The sequence below is a fragment of the Manis javanica genome, chromosome 13, assembly GCF_040802235.1.
Source record: "Manis javanica isolate MJ-LG chromosome 13, MJ_LKY, whole genome shotgun sequence".
NCBI lineage: Eukaryota > Metazoa > Chordata > Mammalia > Pholidota > Manidae > Manis > Manis javanica.
The window spans coordinates 68,521,316-68,532,001 of NC_133168.1; positions in this window are offsets into that span (position 1 = coordinate 68,521,316).

Below are 10,686 nucleotides of genomic sequence, written 5' to 3' on the forward strand. Positions count from 1 at the left end.
ACTCAGAGCAAGTCTGCACACAGCAAGCCGGTCTCTGCCTCTAGGCCTCTGTCCTCGGCACTGCCACCACTCCAGCCTCTGCTCTGCTCTCCTGCAGCCTTGCAGCCATGCCACCGTGTCGCCCAGAGCACTGGGCGGAGCTCTTTACATAGAGTCAAAAATGACATTGCTCACACATGTGTAGTGAGCTAGCCAATCAGGGCCAGGTGAGTATCCCCACAGGAACCTTCACTTTATCCACACTCCACCCCTCCAGGATTCTCTCCTCTCAATCTATGTGCCCTCAGTGTCCTGCAATGGTCCCTGTGTGAGAAAACTGGAGCATTGTAACTAAATTCCATGCTGGAGTAAATAAATTCCATAATAACATAATACAACATACAGATAACAAAAAATTATGACAAATTACAATAGCCCTCAAGTCTGAGGAGATTCATTGCCACCAAGTGGTCATCCTGGCTGTATTCAAACCAGTTCTATTCATATGAGTTAACCAAAAGGACCATGGGTGGGCCTACAGTACCCACTTTCTCCAGCCTCTCCAGCAGAAAGTCTTGCAGACACACAGCCTGCATCTCTGCTTCTGCTTCGTCCTCAGCAGCTGGAACCTCTGCTCCGGTCCCCATCGCTGCCACAGCTCCAAGCATCCAGTTTCTTTCCGTCCGCTCCTGCCTTTTCAGACCAGCCCACATCTGGGTCCTCGTGACCTTCAAAGGGCCCCTTAAATTCTTGCTTGGAGAAGCAGACCATGGATTCAATATGACCAAAGGAATGACAGTAGAATGTTCTTGGGGTGAAAGGGTTCTAACCAACTTTATTTCCATGGTGGCAGGTCAGTCACTAGAATCCCATCCGCTCTGCATGCAAGAAGCCAGTCTCTGCCTCTGGGCCCCTCTGTCCACACAGTTGTCCTCTGGCTCTGTCCTCAGAGTTGCCACCACTCCAGCCTCTGCTCTGCTCTCCTATAGCCTTGCAGCTGTGCCACCATGTCACTCAGAGCTCTGGGAGGAGCTCTTTATATAGAGTCAATAGCAACACATTGTCCACACATGTGCAGTGAGCTAGCTGACCAGGGCCAGGTGAGAATCCTGGCCACAGGAACCTTCATTCTATCCACAGCAGGCACAGTTCTAAGTGCTTTACATATGGCTCTACACTCACTCAATCCCTACAACAACCCTCCAAGAGGTTGGTTGTTTTTCTCACTTTACAAGGAAAACATTGATGCTTAATGAGGAAAGAAAGGGACCCCCAGGCCATGGAACTGATAAATAGAGCTGGTACCTAAACTCAAATGGTCTGGCTTCAGAGAGCCTGCTCTTAACCACAGTGCCATGGAGTAATGCAATTAGACCCATTTAAACAAGTCCAAAAAGCTTTACTTCATGTGTTAAAAATTTTGGTGCCCAACTATGTATTCGATGGTCTGTTTATGCCCTCTGGTGGATAAACCAAAGAAGGAACAGAAAAGGAAAATTAAATGCAGTAGGAAGAGAAAGTAAGTTTACTGACATTCTGGGCTCTTGAAAAGTTTGCAAGCTCATGAAAAAGGCAGAAAAATCTTCCAGGAACAAGATATGAGAATACTGATAAGACTAAACAGTCAACACGACGTAGATCTCTCGCCTGCTGGCTGCCTGCTGCCAAGGCCCCCAAGAGAACCCTGTGCAAAGGAATCTTGAGGTGGTATCTCAAGAGATAAATATCAGAATTACAATTTTTACTAGAAATCCTTTTAATTCAAAAGGTGTTTGTCAGCACGTCGAAACGCAGGATCATGGAGCTATTGTGCATTACCTGCTCAGTGAGTTGCTGATGAGAAATTGGGCATTCCCACTGTATGCTAGACTTCTCAGGATCTGTGACTTGCTGGGACATGCCCTCCTAAGGCATTAGGGTTGCTTCTGCACTTGGATTTGTCCTTCCCCAAGCAAATGCTGATGTCGAATGAAACATTTCTCTGCTTCTCAATCTATACACTCAAGTAGTTAGAGCCAGTAGGTCTGGAATGTGAGATGGCAGGTGCGATCTAAGGATTGTACAGCATCTGATGTCATCACTAACACTGAGTTTTCCTGTTCTCAGAGAGCACAGGAAGGGTGGGAACTACTGTCCTCTTATCCTTCTCTCTTCCCTACGTCCCAGCAGTAATAAGCACCTTGTTCCCTGGAGGCTGGAAGGTGCTCAGACAGCTTCTGTTACTCCTGGTGTTCCCTAGTGGTAAGAAACTGTCACCCTCAACTTTGCCCTTAGGCTAGGGATTCTCCTCTCTGTCCCATGGAAGACGTGGAAGGCATTGGAGATTGCTTGTGCATCCGCCTTCTGAGAATCTGTAGGTTTATCTAGAGAGAAAGAGCAGGATCTAATATGCCCTGGGACTAGGAAGTCAGTTCTTCCACTGCAGGCTGATCCACTGGCATTCCTGTATCTACTCTTTTATCTTCCTACAATCCATTCTCTCTGCTCACTTCGAGTGCTTCTGATCCATCCCTTGGGATGGGAAAATTAGTCCTTGAAAATATAGAAGTATTTTTACGTAAAACTTAAAAATAAGTTCACTTTTAAAAAATTCATACTAGTCCTTACAAATAAGTAACTATTTAACTGTGTTCTGAAGTGAGGTCAGCAATGGACATGTTCGCTGGGTCATCACCATCTCTAGTATCACTGCCAAGTTTCCTCTTCTGCCTCTCTATTCTGAAGTCCTTAAAAAGCGATTTTCAATGGACTTTTCCTAACTCTGGGCATGAAATAGATTGCTGTTTCCCCTTGTGTGAAGAAAATGGATGATGAGAATGATGTTTCTTTACAGTGGAAAGGAACTTCTTAGGCCATAAGAACTCCCTTCCTGACTTCACACAGTGGCCTGTGAGTGCACCTCCTTAACAAGACCTAGCACTGCTCCAGAAACCATGGAAGCTCCTTGACCATTTCTTCTCTGAACCAATCACAGGGCACAGCAGAATATGTTGCACATTTGGAAAAGGCAAAGGTGAGGGAGCAAGAGATAATTCTTATTATCATTCAAGATTCTTTTCAATATCCATTTGCTCTGATTTTCTTGTTAGGAGTAATTTTTCCTTACATTCTCCTATCATATTTTGCTTACTTTATATTTACTTCATTTTGCTTTTGATAATAGTTAATTTAGTATTTCTCTTATATTTCTCCCTCCCCCATAAACTTTCTCAACTGGACTTCTTATCTGAGCCATAGAACACCGAAAATTTATCTTAGTGACTGTTTTCTTAATTCCCTCAAGGAAGGTCCATACCTCCTACCATTCTAGATGCCTAGGAGAAATGTTAATCCATTATATATAATAGATGCCTTAGGTCATTAAAGCTCGGTCCCACTCTGAACCCTGGTTGAGAAAGGCTCTGACTTTGACAACATTCAGTGCACTGCATGCCCATAGAAGGTATTCAATAAGTATTTTTTAATAAACAGATAAATGAATAACTGTAAACTTCTAAGCATGAGCTGTGAAGTTATTTGAGGTTTCATTCAGTCTATGCTTTAACAAAATTATTTTCTATCACTAAAGTGACTTTCTCTACTTGTCTACTAAAGACAAAAAAGCTTTTCAATTCTCAGTAGTAAAGAACATAGGTGATGGAAAATTTAATATGAAATTATTCTAGCGTAATCAAGATTATAAGGGTTTGCTTTATTTATGCTATCATAAACAACCAGAGATTTGTGAGTTAATGTTTTAACCATTATTTTAAAATTAGAATAGCTACAATAGCTAGTATGTGTCACCTTTTGCATTAGCCGTTATCCTTATTTTCTACTTTATTCATTACATTAATAATATCATGTGCTCATTATTACCTTCTCTTTATACATATGAAAACTGAAGTTCATAGACATTAACAACTTGCCACATGTTAATAGTAAGTGGAAAGGTCAATAACTCCAAACCAGAAATGTCTGATGGTGAAGTTATGTCTCTTCCCATTTGTTGACAGTACTATTTTACAGGTGCTTTGGACAAATAAATGTTTGGGTTTATCTAATATATGAATATGTAGCCCATTGTGTTTATGAATGAAGTTATCTTTTGTATATTGGCAACATAGAAAGAATTATGTTAAGAAAATGTAGTGGATGAATTTGAAAAGATACATGCACTCTCATGCTTATGGCAGCATTACTTACGATAGCCAAAATATGGAAGCAACCTAAGTGTCTGATGACAGATGATTTGGGTAAAGAAGATGTGATAAGGAATATTACTCAGCCATAAAAAGAATGAAATCTCACCATTTGCAACATGGATGGACTTAGAGGGCATCATGCTAAGTGAAATAAGTCACACAAAGAAAAATACCATATTTCACTTATATGTGGAATCTAAAAAAACAAAACATGAACAAATGTGCACTGGTTGTTGCCATGGGGAAGGAGGTGGAGAAATGGGCAAAGTACATGAAAGGGATAAAGAGGGATAAACTTTCAAGTATAAAACAAATCAGTTACGGGGATAAAAGTACAGCAAAGTCAATAATCAATTTTTTTGTACCTTGACAGATACACTACACATACGATGAGCGTTTAGCAATACGTGTAATTGTCAAATCACTATGTTGTACATCTGAAACCAATATAACATTGTATATCAACTGCATTTCAGTTTTAAAAATGTAGCAGATGTTTAACTCTCCACATGCATCCTAATGATCAGCAACTTCTTTTCACTAGCTTTGCTCTATAACCCTTTGAAAGCCAGTGATAAAGTGTAGCTGGACACATGTGCTCTTCTCAGGCCCATCTGTGTCCAATGTGTAAAGGAAAAGGTAAGGCCTATAATCAGATGAAAACAGCATTAACAAAACAGTATCTTACAAACCTTAAACTAAAGGGTGTCTCTGGGTCTCAATGGCTCAAGAAGAAAGGAAAAGCTTATCCCTGAAAAGAGTGAGTAGAGAAAGATTTTGAAAACGGTCAGAGCGGGTTTCTAGGTTTAATGCACTTCATAGACTCCCAGAGAGTCAGACTGAATTCATCCAGTTGTTCTTTCATTCATTCATTCCACAAATATTTATGAAGCATTTTCTGGGTGATGGGGACACAGAAACCTGACCTGTGTTGGTAGCAGCAGTGAACCACATATTGCAACCAACCACACTGTCCGTTTAGGACTGAGGTGGGAAAAGAGGTCAGCTGAGGAACGAGTTACTGCAAAACCACGAACGGTAGGAGTTCTGTAAAAGTACCCACGTCTATTTACATGACCTCTATTCTAGTAAATTCCCTCTCATCTCCATACCTAGAATTGACTTGTTTTTAGAATATATGGTAGGTCTGGGTACTAAGACACTGTAGGGTGACATGTTTAGGTTATGGAACCAGCCACTTACTTGTTAAGTGATCTTAGACCAACACTGTCCAATAGACATAAAGCAAGCCACATAGGTCATTGAAATTTTCATAGTCGTCACACTAAAAAAGAAAAAGAAACAGGTAGAATTAATTTCGATAGAATTTTATCTAACCCAATATATCATTATTTCAACAAGTAGTCAATATAAAAATTATTAATGATATTTTGCTTTCCTTCTACCAAAGTCTTTGATATCTGGTATGTAGTTTACATTTACAGCATATCTCAGTTTGGACTTAGATGAACCACATTTCAAGTGTTCAGTGACCAAATGTTGCTACTGCATTGGACAACCCAGATCTAGACTTTCAACTTAAAAAAAAATGGATAAAAATGTTGAAGATAAGCAAGATTTGTGTTCTTAAAACCCAAGACCAAAAAGCAAATAATGTATATTTGGCTATCCTAGTTTAACACTATGTTGTAGAATTTTCATTTTATAATCTGACAATACAAGTTGAATAGAAGAACAGTAATATTTTCATCCATTTTTATGTTAAACTTCAGGCAAATGGACGAACTCAGAAGTATTATGTTATAAGAGTGCTGTCTTGTGGTGGTGTACTCTTACTGTGGAAGTACAATTTGGGGGACAAGGAATAATGCCAAACAAGCAGGGTAAGATAATGAATTTAAGAAATTTAGTAAAGAACTATTATTGTTTTCTCTTACTTGCAGTCTGATTGCCAGGACGTCAAGATGTGTGAACTGGGCATGACAAACTTCCCAGCCAGAGGACATGGTAAAATGCTACACTCTCGGTGCCAGATAAAGCTCCGATATGAATCTTGGCAAAAGGCAAGCTAGGCATCACTATTAGTACACTAATACAGTATTTGCTTCAGTGACATGCAGGAGGCTGACAATGGGAATATCCACAGACAGATGCATATGCAGAGACTGAGATTTCAACAGAAACACTAAAAATAATGTTTATAATTGGCAACAGAATTTCTACTGCACGGCTGCCAAACCTGAACTTTCATCGTTAGAATAAAGGCTTCAATGAAGCAGTGAGTATTTGCCACTACATGATCAGAAATACTAATTTGTTCCAGCACTTGGTTCAGGTGGCCGGGAATGACCATGTGAGAGCACAGACTGCCTGCTGGCTTTACTAGGAAGCCATGTAAAGCAAGTCATTTGGAGACTAGCTCCCAGGTCAGACCACATCTGTCCAGGGTTCGCTTAAAGGTCCCTCTGCATATTGTTGGGTATTCTTGCCACAACATGAACTATGTGTAGAATATTTTGAGATGAACTTTATTTAGATTCAATCCACAAAACATATAGGGTCTCCCTGGATACCAGAATACAAAGAAAGACATTTTTTCTAAGCATTAAGCCAGTGCTGTGACTCTCTGTAAAAAAATAAATAATTTTTGGAAATACCATTTATATCATAGTAACCATGAAAATACTAACATCGTAAGTTGTTCATTATCCTTTATATAGCAGACATAAAACAGTCCAATGTTTGTGATCATACAAGTCCCAAACCTATTTTAACCTGGGAGTATGAGTTTTTTCTAGGGAATGTTTTAATGTTTTTATGCTACTAAAAGATAGAATACCATATGATAAAACAGAGCTTGGAGGAAGATGTACTGCATTAAACACCTATACTAGAAAAGGTCATATTAATGACCCCAGCCTCCACCTTAAGAATCTAGAAAAAGAAGAGTAAACTAAATGCCAAGTAAACAGAGGGAAGTAAATGATAATTTAACAGAATAATATGGAAACAATAGAGAAAAATCTATTAAATAAAACACTGATTATTTGAAAAGATCAGTCTAAGTGATAAACCTCTCAAGACTGGTCAGTAAAAGGAATGAGAAGACACAATTACCAATATTAGCAACAAGAGAAATGACATCACTACAGATCCTTCAAATATGAAAAGGATATTATGGTAATATTGTGATCAGTTTTTTTCAATGAAATCAGTAAATTAGATTTAATGGAAAAAGTTCTTAAAAGACAAATTATTAAAGCTTACCCAAGAAGAAATGGATAACGTGAATAGGCCTATATCTACTGAAAAATTATGTTTTAAACAACTTCCCACAAACAGCAGCAGAAAAAAAAAACAACTCCATATACAGGTGTCTTCCCTGGAGAATTCTAACAAACAGTAAAGGAAGAAATAATATACAAACATCCAGAAGATTGAAAAGGAAAGAATATGTTCCAAAGACATGGGAAGAAACTACAAATCAATATCCTTCATGAATATAAATGCAGAAATTCTTCACAAATATATATTAAATTGATTCTAAGGATATATAAAAAGGATAATACATCATAATCAAGGGGCATTAACTCCAGGAATGCAAGCTTGCTTTAACATTTGAAGATCAAAGAAATGCATATTAATAAACTCAGAAAGAATAACCATATGATCATATCAATAGATGGAGAAAAAAATCTGACAAAACCCAGCACCTGTTACTAATAAAAACTTTCAACAGATTAGGAATAGAAAGGAATTTCTCAACTTGATACAGATCTATGAAAACCTATAGTTAAAATTATTCTGAATGCTTTTCCTCTAACATCTGGAATAAGGCAAGGATGTCACCTTTTAACATTTCTATTGAACATTTTATTGGAGGTTTTAGCCAGTATAGTATGGCAAGAAAAACAAAAGGCATGTAGGTGTAATGGAAGAAATAAAACTCTTTATTTTCAGAAGTCAAGATCTACCTTGAAAATCTGATAGATTCTCAATTATAACTGAGTTTATCAAGATTGTAGTATAAGATGAATCCATTGCATTTCATTATATTAATAAACAATTGAAAATCCAAATTAAAATTATCATTCACAATAGCATTAAAATATAAAATATTTAGGGATAAACCTGACACTAAATGTGTAAGGAATGTACAATTAAAAGATAAAACATTGCTAAGAGAAATTTTAAGACATCAATAAATGGGAGAACTATTATCAAGGGCTGAGAAGCTCAGGGTTAAGATATCAATTCTCTCCTAACCTAGTATAATAGATTTATAGATTCGTTGCAATTGCAATTGCAATAGAAATTCCATTTATATTTTTGTATAAATTGTAAACTAATTATAAAATTATGTAGAAATACAAGGGCCTGGGATAGACAAACAGCTTAGAAAATAATATTTTTTTTGAAAGAAAAGAAAAATATAGGACTGCCTACCTGATTTCAAGACTTATTTTAAAGCTAACTATCAAGGCCATGTGGTTTTGGAGTTTGAGACAAATAGATCAAATAAACAGAAGACATTCCTAAAACAGTCCCTCATGTTTATGTAGAACTGCTTTTTTTACCAAGATGCAATGACATCTCAATAGATAAAGGATATTTTGTCAACAAACAGTGCTGGAACAAGTAGATTCTCATTTAGATACATACCTCCCACCATACTCAAAATTAAATTGCAAATGGATCACAGACCTACATGTGAAATTAAAAACTATAAAATTTCTAGAAGAAAACAAAGTAGAAAGGTTGTATACTCTTTGGCTAAGCAGATTGCTTAGACACAACACCAAAAGTACGATCCATAGAAGATACATAATTGATAATTTGGACATCAAACATGAAAACTCCTCTAAAGACACTGCTAAGAAAATGACATACCCTGATAAAGCACTTGCCTCCACAATACACACTCAAGTATCAACACACACACACACACACACACACACACACACACACACACACACACACAAATAAATTCATTCAACTAGGCAGTTCACCAAAGAAAACAGATGGCAAATAACATGAGAAAATGCTAAACATCATTAGTCTTTAGGGAGATGTAAAGTAAAACCACAATGAGATACTACTACACACTTATTAAAATGCTTAAATTAAAAAGACTGACTATATCAAGTGTCGAGGAGAATGTGAAGTAAATGAACTCCCATACGCTGCTGGTGAGAATGTGAAATGGTGTAGCCCTTTTGGAAACCATTTTGGTTATTTTCTTAAAAGTGAAACACACTATATAATCTAATCACCCCCTACTAGATATTTACCCAAAAGAAACATATATTATACAAAAATTTGGGTGGGGTGGAAGCCAAATGTCCTTCAAAGTATAAACAAACTGGCATATCCAACAGGATACTTACTATTTAGTAAAAATAGGAATGAATTTACTGATGCACACAAAACTCAAAATAGTGTTCAAAGTAGTCAAAGTATACATATTTTGATTTCATTCAAAATATAAAATCCTAGAAAAGGCAAACTAGTGACAAAATTATCAGTGACTGCCTGGGGACTTACAGGAGGAATTATAAATGGGCATGAAAAAATTTGGATACTGGTTATGTTCAGTATCTCAGTTTTGTTCAAAGTGCCATGTGTATATGTCAAAATGTCTAATTACACTTTGAATATGTTGTCAACTTTTTAAAGTTATCATTGATATACATTCTTAAGAAGGTTTCACATGAAAAGCATTGTGGTTACTACATTCATCCATATTATCAAGTCCCCCACAGACCCCGTTAAAGTCACTGTCCATCAGTGAAGTAAGATGCCACAGTCACTACTTGTCTTCTCTGTGCTACACTGTCTTCCCCATGACCCCCCCACCCACCATGTGTACTAATCATAATGCCCCTCAATCTCCTTCTCCCTTCCTCCCCACCCATCCTCTCCACCCCTTTCCTTTGGTGATCACTAGTCTCTTCTTGGATTCTGAGTCTGCTGCTGTTTTGTTCCTTCAGTTTTGCTTCATCGTTATACTCCACAAATGAGAAAAATCATTTGGTACTTGTCTTTCTCCGCCTGGCTTATTTCACTGAGCATAATACCCTCTAGCTCCATCCATGTTGTTGCAAATGGTAGGATTTCTTTCTTTCTTATGGCTGAGTAGTATTCCATTGTGTATATGTACCACCTCTTCTTTATCCATTCATCTACTGATGGGACACTTAGGTTGCTTCCATATCTTGGCTACTGTAAATAGTGCTGCAATAAACACGGTGCATATGTCTTTTTTAATCTGAGAACTTGTTTCCTTTGGGTAAATTCCTATGAGTGGAATTCCCAGGTCAAATGGTATTTCTTTTTTAGTTTTTTGAGGAATCTCCATATTGCCTTTCCACAATGGTTGAACTAGTTTACATTCCCGCCAGCAGTGTAGGACGGTTCCCCTTTCTCCACATCCTCACCAGCATTTGTTGTTCTTAGTCTTTTCAATGCTGGCCATCCTTACTGGTCTGAAGTGGTATCTCATTGTGGTTTTAATTTACATTTCCTTGATAATTACCAATGTGAAGCATCTTTTCATGTGCCT